Here is a 13517-nt window from a genome sequence, read left to right as displayed (position 1 = left end):
TCATAGGCCTTTTGATATTGAACAGGTACATTTTCTCCTGCCAAAATAAATGACCCGCAGTTAAGTAAATAATGGGCCAAAGGGAAAATATATTCAGTTTTATAGAAACTTAAAAGCCTCCCTCATCTCTAGGCTTATTATGAACCATAAAATCTCACAATTGTTCTCAATACTTCCTTATCCCAAGTGATTTCTTTAATTAAACAAAACCATCCGGGCCATGAACTGTAAACATTAACTAACGTATGATCCCATATGAAATGCTTGCAAAATCTTTTATCATTCATTTTCATTTCATAAACTCCTGCTGTGTGACTCTTTTAAATCTAAGAATCAACATGGGCATATATATGCACTTTCTAAAATTTCACTGACAACTAGATATTATTGAATGCTAGCAGACCTGCCTGCTTACTAGAAGTCTTCCTTTTTTAGAATTTGTCAAAATTAGTATGCTCTGGTGAATTGTAGATTAGCAGCCAGAGCTGCACACACAACACCTTCTGTGGTGGCAAAGAAGGGAGGAACTCCAGGCCCTCAAGCTGAGTAGAAGAGGTTACTAGCTACTCATTGAAGGATTTACTTTTAGCTGTTAAACCCATCCAGATGGATTACTGAGCACACCCATATGCACAGAAGCAAAGCATATTTTCATGCAGGCCATGCCATATATCTAGAAAAGTATACATCCATATTAGTACTGATTATTTTCCTAATGAAAGCAAAGATGGAAATATGGAATGTAACATGGAATTTCATTTTTCAGTAAGCAAGGAAAAGGTAAGGATGGGTGGGCACATTAAAAAAGGAGTTTGTACCACATTGATTTTCCCTAGCTAATATTTATACAGTGCTTACTATACATATGCCTAGAATGATCCCAAACAGTTTTGACATATGAAGTCATTTAATCTTCATAAGATGCTTAGAATGCAGGTATAATTTTCATTTTGCAGTTTAAACTGAAGTGAACAGGGATTCAGGGGCTCAGCTCCTAAGAAGTGGACTTGAGGTGCTGAAACTTCCTCTCAGACTACCTAAAGCAGTTAAAGATAGTCACATGTAAAGGTCCATCACATGTAAGGATGAAGAGAGACAGAGGAGTGGAGTTTCCGCCCTGACTTTCTACCATCTTTGTAAGCCAAAGGGATGTACACTAGGGAGTATTCTCTCCCAAATTTTGCTTGAAAGCTGTCCTTGAAAAAATGTTTCTAAAATAGGATGGTATTTTGTAGCTTTTAAAATCTATAGAGAATCTAGACTGAGGAAGGAGTCAATTAAATAACTAAAGCTTAAATACAAGTGACCATGAACATCCATAAATCAATTATTTCTAAATAATAAGGCTTTCAAAAATATCTTCAAGGGATCCTGCTTGTTCAAATTGAACTGATTTCTCTGCTGTCAAATACTTCCTTGAACAGCAGTAATGTATGATCTTAGTTTTGATCAGCCATTTAAGAATTTATTTTTGAATGTATTCAGTTCTTTCCATAGGGAATAGTTTATAATTTAGACTACAAAATCTTCGTATATTTTCCTGGAGGAACTCTGAAGTCATTATTTTATTTTTTAACTTAGCACTTATTATATCTCAGCACAGGAAAAACATTAATCTCCAACTCTGCTTGTAAGAAGTTCCCAATATCATGGCTAAAACAGATTTACAGACAGATTATTATAACATAGTGTGATGATGGGAAATAATATACACAGAGGAGATGTCACAGAATGATTCTTGCATTTAAAAGCCTGAAGAGAGTTTCCCAAGTAAAGAATGGAGGAGGAGAGGGAGGGATAGCAGACAGTGATTATCTAGTGAAAAAAAAAAAGCCTGGATGCCAAGATACATAGAACTATTAGAACAATCAAACAGGTATTTCTGCAACATAAAGTACAAAGTGCAGTTTATATCAGAAATTCTCTACAACTATAATAAACAATATCATACTCTCTAAAATGGACAACCACATGATGGTGAGACAGTGGACTCAGTAGGGAAGTATCACCAACAGAAAAAGAAAAAAAGAAAACAGTTTTTTTTTTTTTTTGCCTCTAGAGTGACAGAGCTAGGTAGTTCTGGCAGGGGAATTATTAGCTCAGGGCAAGTTTTTGTTTTGTTAAGGGTCACCAAAACAAATCAGGCATGTCATACTTGAGAATGACACCTGACTCTCTGGTACTGACTTACAGAAAAGGCCTCTTTTATGTTCAAATAATGTCAGAAAATGCTACTGAAATTACAGACTATTTTTTCTATATGAATGAATATAAAATTATATCTATATAATAATTTATGGATATATTAATATAATTTTATAATGAAAGCAAGCTGTTTATTATAAAGCCTACATGATTGGAATCAAATAAATATGGGAGTTTCAGCTCCACTGCCTATAATCTGTGTGAATTTGAAAATGTCATGAAGTATCCAAGCTTCATGGCCTTTCTAAAATGAGGAGAGTTTTTGTCAGCTGTTGTGAGGATTAAGAAATGAAACATCTAACACATACTAAATACTCAAAATATTCTTTCTCCTACAATGTATTTACAATTTATATCCCACCTAATTACACAAGAGGACTTGAAACAGACTTTTGAAGTAAGACAACAAAGACATAATAACAGATAAAATTAAACATGACAGAAATAGCAGAACTCATTTACAGGAAAGAGGCTTATCATTTTATTAGGAATATATTTCTTTGGAATTTGTGAGGATTGTTACTCTCTAAAGGAAGAATTTACGTTGTTGAAATTTACATTGGATCTCTAAAGGTGCCCTTCATTTTACAAGCTATTACCTGAAAATCCCTCTGACATTCAAACACAGTGAATTGGCTTTATTTTTGTTCCGTGAGTGATTTTGACTGGCTTATTTCCATAATACCTGAATCTCATGTTTGTAAGCTGCCAATATTTTATTGTTCTGAGTGTTTTCTCACTCAAGTCAATATGATTGCTTTCGGTTTAGTCTAATTCCACTGGGGATGACATATAGTATGCATTCCTCCTAATGATCTAGGTTACTGATGTTTTCTTTACTTTACTAGAAATAATGAATTACTCAGAATCTCAAATCAAGAAGGAGGCTATGAGCAGAATTCAGGTAATATGAAGGAAAAAGCAATTCACAATACTGAAGCTTGATTTACCTAGTTTTTTAATCAAAGGAGATTTCCTAGTTCTAAACCATCTCTAGATAACTAAAGTCTACCTCCTAAATCTTGAAACAAATATTGAGGATATTTTTTACTCTAATGCTCGATAGTTATTTTTTTTTCCCTTGGGCCCCCATTGCATTTTCAAGGAGGTACCCAGTACATCCAGGAGACTACAGACTTTGAAAGGCCTCCTGCGCCGCAAACAATGAAGTGATAGATCTCATGACAGAGGGAGTGTCACTCTTGTAAATGACCACTGAGTTAAAATTCATTTACATCTTGAGAAAGTATAAACTGTGATTAATTACAAACACCTATCCCAATGCATTCTGTCAATAGTATTTAAAGCATTTGTGCATCTACTGTCATTGTTTGCTAGGTGACTAAGTCGTGTCCGACCCTTCTGCAACCCTGGAGCCTGCCAGGCTCCTCTGTTTATGGGATTTCCCAAGCAAGAAAACTGCAGGGCGTTGCCATCTCCTGCCTTCTCCAGGAGATCTTTCCAACCAAGGGATCGAGCTTGTGTCTCCTGCATTGGCAGGCGGATTTTTTACCCCTGAGCCACCTGGGGATCTATGATGAACATAAAATGGGAAAATTTGAAATTAATAAGAAAACTATTGCCAAGTGTGTTAAAGCAATAGTATTGCTTTTATTTGCTGGCACAAGGTTCCTAGACTATTTTTTATAACATATAGAATAATATTTTCAAAGTTTAGAATTGAAGAAATATTAAAATTAAATGAAAATATGGTTTATATTTTAGGCTGAGACATATAGTAATTGTGCTAGTGTCTTTATTAAAATAGGGACAAGTTGACCTTCAAGTTTCTTTACTGAGGGTTCCTTTCTCTGCCTTGTCCTTTTGGACTACCTCTAAAATGGAAGGAATGGAGCAGAGGTGTTTAGAGTGTCAGTAACTCTTCCCTTTTCCACCCTACTTATTAAAAAAATTAAGATATCACTCATACAATAATCCCAGACTTGGTGAATTTGCCTATGAAATGAAGAATAAGGAATCTGAAACTCAAGAATTTGTATGAGGTGGACAGATCCAAGGTTTTTACTTCAGTCATAGGCATCTTTATAACTCCCACTTGTGTATTGCTAATTTCTACATATATAACTTTGCATCCCTTGTACTTGATCTTGTGAAGGATACGTGTAAACAGGCAATTATCACTTAACTGAGGACTCAGATGTTAAGAATGTTTCAGGGTGAAACAAGAACAGTAATGTCTCTTCCAGCTGGGTTGTTGTGAGGGTTCCTGGGCATAGCAGTACAAATAAAATCAGTGAGGGACCACAGGGAAGAGAGGGAAGGGCTGTGTTGTTATAAAGTTTACATTAAAGATGAAGGGAGATAGGTGACAAACAAGCAAGACTGATAATTTCAGATCTCAGAAATGGAGGGACATCAAAACAGAGTGGTGAGGCAGACAGTGACTGTGAGAAAGAGATGACATTAAATGGGTTGGAAAAGGAAGAACTGGGTTAGCACTGAGCAGAACTCCACTAACCTATGACGCTTTGCTCAAATTGGCTCCTTTCTGTGTGTGTGCTGTCCATGGTGGTATGGTTGGAGGAGGAGGACTTGCTTAGTGCAAAATTAAGAAGCAGCTCTTCCCAACTGGTCGGGTCACTTGCCACGCCAGTCCAAATCTTGAGATGAAAGAAGAGCAGGGGGCCTTTGTGTAAGTACACAGACTGCAGGACAACTGCACAATGTATCAAGGGTCTCTGTCTCCAAACGGGAGACACAAGTTCTGACTTGAATACAAAAGAGTAAACCTCAGGAGAGGCCGGATGAAAGGATTCCTGGCAGGGAAAGGCAAGTTAAAATGCCTATGCTAGGAACAGCCTGGATTGCTTAAAGGTCCCTGGTGCTGGAGAGCAGCGATAGGCTCATATCAGAGCATTCTGGGCTGCTCTTGTGAGTCTGGATATGTTCTATGGGTAATGGTAAACTTTTGAAGTGTTTTAGTATGACACATAGGGTTTTAAAAACTCACTGGCTGCTGTGTGAACAAAAATAATGTTTGCAAAGGAAAAGATATAAGAAGCAGCCGCAGATCAGTTGGAAACTGTTGAAAAAAACCCAGGTGAGAGATGACATGAGCCTGGTCTAGGTTTTGCAGTAGAGATGTAGTTGTTCCTGCAAAAAATATACCTGAGTGCCTATTTAGTTCTAGGCACTTTCTTAGGACATGGAGTTACAGCAGTACCAATATAGAGAAAACCACCTGTTTCACAGAGCTGAGATTCTACTGGGCAGACAGAAAAAATATCAACTAAATAAGTAAAATGAAAATAAGCATCTTATTAAAAATGTATCAAGGAAGAGTAATAAGGAGTGCTATTTAGAATAATAGATGGAATTTTTAAAGATATGGTCAATGAAAAACTTAGAAACTGTAGATAAATGGATGGATTCAGAGTGCATTTTTATACAGACTCAGTAGGATTTTTTTAAATGAGTTTGATATGGTAAGTGCAGGAAAGAAATCAAAGATGACTGACAATTTGGCTTGAGCATCTGGGAACAAATGAGAAATATTCAGATAAGGGCAGGAAATTTCCTATTTACTTAGCCAGATGCTATTTATGGACTAATTGCTTAGTCATTGTTGTCACTTGAATTACATAGTTTTCCATTTTGCCAAAGGATTTATATAGAAGACATTGAAGTATAAGTCATAGCTGCTTTGTTGGCTTATTCTAAAAGTACAGCATATTGGTAATTAATTTTCAAGATATTTTTTCATGATTTTAGAAAACTTTTAAGCAAATGGTTTATTTGGTATAATTTGGTAATGCAACCCTACTGTATGGGTGTTTAAAAAACCAAAAGCTTCAACTACTTAGATCAAAGAGCATCCTCCAGGCCAAAATGTTTCTACTCGAAAGGTTTCTTTGCATCCCGATAAAATGTTTCCCTAATATTTCCATGTGCTATTACATATTTGCATATTTGCTTTGATGGAAAGCAAGGAATAGAAGTCAAATACATATTTCATAATTCCTTTGATTAAAAATGATAAAGGTAATATTAGTGTGTTTTCGTCTTCATCTCCAATTTATAAGTTAGAAATAATTCTACCATGGAAAAGCCAACTGAAAAAGGAAATGAGATTGATTCAAGATCATATCATTGTTTCATTTATTCTTACACCTTGATTATGACAGAATACCTGATATCCAGGATTTAATAAAAATAGATGCATGGAATCACAATCATAGAGTTTTAGGGTATGGAAGAGATCTTTGAAATCAGTTATTTCAACACCCTAATGTTTCAGGTGGACAAAAGTAGTCTCTAGAAGGAAAAGTGGCCTAACCAAGGTTATACCTCAAAAGCATTTAAGATAAACATTTTTCACTTCATTTTTATTTTTCTATTTATTGAATATTTATTTGGAAGGTCAAGATAAATGACAATTATTTTACCCATTGTCATAAATGACTAATAACTCTTATAAGATCTTTAAAGATTCACTTCCTAAGATTAAAAGTCTCATAGTTTTCTTCACGATCATATTCTACTTAACATTAATTAGATATTAAATTGACCTCAAGTACCCATCTTGGTCCCTGATCTCATTTTGACAATTCTAGATAGACTGTCAACTTGGAGGTTTTCAAAACTTGCAGAATTACTATTTCTTCACTTTTCTTAAATATTTCCTTCTAGCTATCCAAATTATATCTCTGTCAACACCAGAGCAAATCATATTTATACATAAGATGAGGCAATAGGCAGACAGTAAAGATGGAAAAAATAGACAAATAGGTAATATGAACTGTAAATTTTTCTTTTAGTACAAAGGTCAGAGCTGATATGAAAAGAGAATATGAGGCATATTAGATAGAGTGCAGTCTCAATTTACAAAAATAAAAACTATCTCATGTACTTAGGATACAACTACCCTACTCGCCTTGGAGTCATCCAGTGAAATGCCTTTAATCTCTTCCTTGATTCCCTTCCAGCCACACCCTTCACAACTCTTATGTTCTCAGAATAGCCAGTGTACACTTATCTTCTGATTCTCAATGCATTTGTTTATTTACAAGTCTGTGCTGGGATTTTTTGTTATTGCTATTGTTTCTGTTTTTAATCCTCATTTGACTATGAGCAACTTGAGAACAGAGTCTGGAATATGCATACATATTTAGTAAAGAGAAATGAATACCTACAAGAGAAAATGAGCACGAGTAAGTGAATAAATGAATGTTACTACATGCTATTCTGTTACACTGTTTCTAGAGTGTTTGAATATGAACAAACCAAATTACAGTATTTTTAGATCTCAGCAGAGTACAGAATACTTCCAACAAAACACGTGATAAAATTTATTTTTTGCTTTCTATTTTTCAGTTATTTACAGTTCCAGGCCAAAGTATTCATTTTCTTTCTGTCAGAACTTTTACCAATTTATTTATGAGTACCAATCTTTCCATGAAAGTGAAACTTTAACAGTTTTATCCATTAGTGGGAAAAATTGAGCTTAAAGGTCAAAGATAAAGAAAACTAGCTTCATTAGCCCAATCAAGATATAACACATCCAATATATTCTGAATCTACAGTTACCCTAAAGTGCAAAGACTATGTAAATTACCCATTGTGGTATGCTTCAAGCCCAAAGAATTACACACCTACACATGTAACCCGAAAAGAATATTAGTACCAGAAGAAACTTAAGAATTTACTGAGAACCCTGAAATTCAAAGAAGCTAAACAACTTGCTACATTGACCTAAGTGACACATAAGTATGATACATGAATGCAGATTCTCAACTCAGTGTTCTTCACAGCAGAATGTTGTCTGTCTGCATTTATTTTAGAGAGAGCAATGAGGCACAAGGAACAAATAAAATAAATGATGAAATCTAGAATAATGGTAAACAATTTCAACTCAGTACAAATGCTGTTTTGTTAGGCTTTAGAATTCTATAGCCAATGATATTCATAATAACTAAGAAAAAATAGATCTTAAGTGCAGTATCCTATATTACTGCATAATGGTATTTGTAATGGATATGTTAATTCTTGTTTCATTTGAAGATGATTTGAAATACAAATAGTGCATGCTTTTGACCATCAGTTATGTCAATTCAATTTTCAAAGTTATAATTAATTCAAATTAGGTCTCTGAAATGCTGCTCTCCAATGTCAAACATACTTTATCAAAATGGAGTTGCCTATTCTCTAAGGAGTTGAGGGATAGAAATATAACAGTGATTTATTTTATTGGAAATCAATTTTTTCAAATATGACAAATGCTTAAAATATTATATTTATGTTTAAAACTTTAAGGTATAATTCAATAGAATTAAAAAGGGATCATTTTTAAGAAAAATTACAAAAGTTCAATAAAATTTTGAGTTAAAAATCTCAAGTTTTATTTACATCTCTAGGCATGGCCCTCCTCCTGGCACATGCTAACTTACTGACTAATAAGTGATGAGCTATTATTCATTTAGTTTAACTGATCATTGCTACTAAAATAGAAGTATCAGTTCTAATAAGGCTGCTGTTTACCAACCTGGTCATTATAAGATGGCATATCCCTGAATACATTGTTGTTGTTTTGTTGCTCAGTTGTGTCTGACTCTTTTGCCACCCCGTAGAAGTAGTCAGGCTCCTCTATCCATGGGATTTCCCAGACAAGAATACTGGAGGAGGCTGCCATTTTATATTCTAGAGAATCTTCACGACCCACAGATCAAACCCGCATCTCCTGCAAGTTTCCTGAGCTGCAGGCAGATTCCTTACCACTGAGCCACCAGGGAAACCCCCCTAAAAATGAGTACATTTAATATATCATAGACCATCCCCAAGAAAAAGAAACGCAAAAAGACAAAATGGTTGTCTGAGGAGGCCTTACAAATAGCTGAGAAAAGAAGAGAAGCTAAAGGCAAAGGAGGAAAGGAAAGATATACCCATAGGAATGCAGAGTTCCAAAGAATAGCAAGGAGAGATAAGAAAGCCTTCCTCAGTGATCCATGCAAAGAAATAGAGGAAAGCAATAGAATGGGAAAGACTCGAGATCTCTTCAAGAAAATTAGATATCAAGGGAACATTTTCACACTGTTTATGGGGTTCTCAAGGCAAGAATACTGAAGTGGTTTGCCATTCCTTTCTTCAGTGCATCACGTTTTGTCCGAACTCTCCACCATGGCCCGTTCAACTTGGGTGGGCCCTACGTGGCAAGGCTCATAGTTTCACTGAGTTAGACAAGCTTGTGGTCCATGTGAGCAGTTTGGTTTTCTATGATTGTGGTTTTCATTCTGTCTGCCCTCTGATGGAGAAGGATAAGAGGCTGATGGACGCTTCCTGATGGGAGAGACTGACTGAGAGAGAAAGGGTCTTGATCTGATGGGCAGGGCTGTGCTCAGTAAATCTTTAATCCAATTTTCTGTTGATGGGCAGGGCTGTGTTCCCTCCCTGTTGTTTGACCTGAGGTGGAGGTTATAAAGATAATGGTGACCTCCTCCAATAGGTCCCATGCACACACTGCTGCACCCAGTGCCCCCAACCCTGCAGCAGTCCACCATTGACCCACGCCTCCACCAGAGACTCCTAGACACTCCCAGGCAAGCCTGCATCAGTCTCTTGTGGGGTCACTGCTCCTTTCTCCTGGGTCCTGGTGCACACAAGGTTCTGTTTGTGCCCTCCAAGAGTCTGTTTCCCCAGTCCTGTGTAAGTTCCGATGGCTCTGTGGTGGGGTTAATGGTGACCTCCTCTAAGAGGGCTTATGCCATACCCAGGTCTGCTGCACCCAGAGCCCCTGCCCTTGCGGCAGTCCACTGCTGACCTGTACCTCCACAGGAGATGCTCAAACACAATTCTGGTTCAGTCTCTGTGGGGGTCTCTGGGTCCTGGTGTGCACAGTTTGTTTGAACCATTTGAGCCTCTCTGGTGGGTATGCAGCTTGATTCTAAATGCAATTTCACCCCTGCTATGGTCTTGCTGGGGCTTCTTCTTTGCCCTTGGTTGTGGGGTATCTTTTTTGGTGGGATCCAACATTCTGCAATTGACAGTTGTTCAGCAGCAAGTTGTAGTGAAATGCGAAAGTGCTGTGAAAGTGCTGCACTTAATATGCCAGCAAATTCGGAAAACTCAGCAGTGGCCACAGGACTGGAAAAGATCAGTTTTAATTCCAATCCCAAAGAAGGGCAACGCCAAAGAATGTTCAAACTACTGCACAATTGGACTCATCTCACACGCTAGCAAAGTTAACGCTCAAAATTCTGCAAGCCAGGCTTCAAAACTATGTGAACCGTGAACTTTCAGATGTTCAATCTGGATTTAGAAAAGTCAGAGAAACCAGAGATCAAATTGCCAACAGCCTTTGGGTTATTGAAAAAGCAAGTGAGTTCCAGAAAAACGTCTACTTCTGCTTTATTGACTATGCCAAAGCCTTTCACTGTGTGGGTCACAGCAAACTGTGGAAATTTCTTCAAGAGATGAGAATACCAGACCATCTTACCTGCCTCCTGAGAAATCTGTATGCAGGCCAAGAAGCAACAGTTAGAACCAGACATGGAACAACAGACTGGTTCCAAATTGGGAAAGGAGTTTATATTGTCACCCTGTTATTTAACTTATATGCAGAGTCATCATGCAAAACAGCAGGCTGAATGAAGCACAAGCTGGGATCAAAATTGCCAGGAGAAGTATCAATAACCTCAGATACATAGATGATACCACCCTTATAGCAGAAAGTGAAAAGAAACCAAAGAACCTCTTGACAAAAGTGAAAGAGGAGAGTGGAAAAGCTGGCTTAAAACTCAACATTCAAAAGACAAAGATCATGGCATCTGGTCCCATCACTTCATGACAAATAGATGGGAAAACAATGGAAACAGTGAGAGACTTTATTTTCTGGGGCTCCAAAATCACTGCAGATGGTAACTGCAGCCATGACATTAAAAGACCGCTTGCTCCTTGGAAGAAAAGCTATGACCAACATATAAAAAGCAGAGACACCACTTTACCAATAAAGGTCAATCTAGTCCAAGCCATGGTTTTCCAGTAGTCATGTATGGATGTGAAAACTGGACTACAAAGAAAGCTGAGCACCAAAGAGTTGATGCTTTTGAACTGCGGTGTTGGAGAAGATTCTTGAGAGTCCCTGGAAATCAGTCCTGAATATTCATTGGAAGGACTGATGCTGAAGCTGAAACTCCAATACTTTGGCCACCTGATGTGAAGAATGGACTCATTGGAAAAGATCCTGATGCTGGAAAAGATTGAAGGTGGGAGGAGAAGGGGATGACAGAGGATGAAATGGGCATGAGTTTAACCAACTGGGAGTTGGTGATGGACAGGGAAGCCTGGCGTGCCACAGTCCGTTGGGTTGCAAAGAGTCAGACACAACTGAGTGTCTGAACTTACTGACTGAATATATCATAACTCTTGAGTCAAAATTTAATACTTTAGGTTTTGTATTCTGGTTTACTTTTCAGAGATCCAACACACTTTATTGATCTATTCAAAGACTGAAAATCAAGTCACAATAAATTATTGATAATAGAAATGCGAGTAGCAAGTTGAGAAATTGAGAGAAAAAAGAAGGCTCCCAAAATATTTGCAAAAATACATTTGCAAAATGCATTAAAACAGCTTTCAAGCAGAATAACAAATTCCCTTCTTAAGAGGTAAGAGACTAGACATTTTTGTAAACTATCTGAACATGGAGAATAAATAATGCCTCCCTCTGTCTCAAATCTTTTCTGGCTTTTTGACTTGTGAATTCTACCAAAGAGGTTATTGACAGACAACAGCTGGCATAGTCAATTGCCAAATGAATTCCTAAACTACTAGAATCTGTTATTTTCATTCTCAATAGCTTCAGGACCTACCAACAACCTTAGAGATAAATCTACTCTATGTTCTCTTCTATCTCAATTTGCTGTCACTCCCACTACTAAAAATAAAATTTGACTACAAATATAATGATGGAACTGGGTGATCTTTTATCAGGACTTAGGGGCAACTTAATAGAAACCCAGGAAATTTAAAAGTAAACCATATTCTAATATTCCTCCAGTAATTTTGGTGAGAAGTCATTCGTGCCTCTGAGAATAGAATCACAGTTCACTCTGCTTGTACTTTCTATACCAGATTCCTGTCACTGACAAAACCAACAAGGGCAGCTAAAAGTTATCAGCAAATTGCTTGCTTTCTTTGGCAGTTGTACCGGCAAGATTTAGGAGTATGCGTCAAGTGTAAACTATAATGGAAATAGAGATTGTGAGTTTGTTTTAAATTGTACCACTCAAATCAGAGTGAAGAAAGGGAAGGGAAAAAGAAAACCGAAGACACAGTGACCCCCTTTTCAGAAAACATAATTCTCCCTACAGTGCTGGAGACAATATCTATGTATCTGAGCAAATTCTGCCACTTCCTCTAGGTTCAATTTCCTAATCTACGAGGTGGGAGACTTATAACCCACCTCCGAGGGTTCAGTGTGAATTCAGTGAGATGATCCATGTGCAGCAACTCGGCACAGTGCCTGGTACACTGCTGCTGCTGCTGCTAAGTCGCTTCAGTCGTGTCCGACTCTGTGCGACCCCAGAGACGGCAGCCCACCAGGCTCCCCCGTCCCTGGGATTCTCCAGGCAAGAACACTGGAGTGGGTTGCCATTTCCTTCTCCAATGCATGAAAGTGAAAAGTGAAAGTGAAGTCGCTCAGTCGTGTCCGACTCAGCGACCCCATGGACTGCAGCCCACCAGGCTCCTCCCACTGCGGGCTCTCAGTAAAGTAGTGAATGTTTTCCATCATCAATGTTGTCATGACCATCCCTAACAACCCTCCAAAATCTTTTAAGGGTAGACACAGAATAACGTCTGGATGATTTCCTGAGTTTTTCTCCAGCTCTAGGCAAGCCATTGTTTTCAAGCTTCACGGTATCTTTCCTTTATCCTTATCCTCAAATACAGGGAGGTACGTTTTTAAGCTATTATATCAAATTTGAAAGACAGTATATTCTCTTTTATACAGAGATCTCATTCAAACAGAATAGAATCAGTCTGATATCTTTCAACCACCTCCAAGTCCACACCACACAGGACTTGGCAAAGGGAAGTGATACTGCCATTATCCTATCCTTTATATACATCTGTAGGAAAATTTCTTTCCTGTCCCCCAATATTTTCTCTGACACATGAAACCATTCCATATTTAAAAGCATTTCAAAGAAATATGAAAAGCCTAAAGAAGAACCATAGAACCAATTAATAAGGAATATCCTGGTTTTGGAATTTACCTTAGGAAGAGAAAAGAAGGGGTTAGCATTTTGTTTTAGTAAAGAATTTTCTACTGGTTGCTTTAATAAAGATTATAAAAC

At 37.4% G+C, this 13517-nt stretch overlaps 1 protein-coding gene across 1 annotated transcript in view; it reads right to left on the bottom strand.

Moving 5' to 3' along the window:
- Positions 1 to 13517, bottom strand: part of TRDN (triadin) — a 281398-nt gene that overhangs the window by 90611 nt on the left and 177270 nt on the right. The window lies entirely within an intron of this gene.

Source organism: Bison bison, unplaced genomic scaffold (genome assembly GCF_000754665.1).
Source record: "Bison bison bison isolate TAMUID 2011002044 unplaced genomic scaffold, Bison_UMD1.0 scf7180017864473, whole genome shotgun sequence".
Classification (NCBI taxonomy): domain Eukaryota; kingdom Metazoa; phylum Chordata; class Mammalia; order Artiodactyla; family Bovidae; genus Bison; species Bison bison.
Note: the sequence above shows the minus strand (reverse complement) of the source record. Positions and strands in the feature narration are given on the sequence as shown.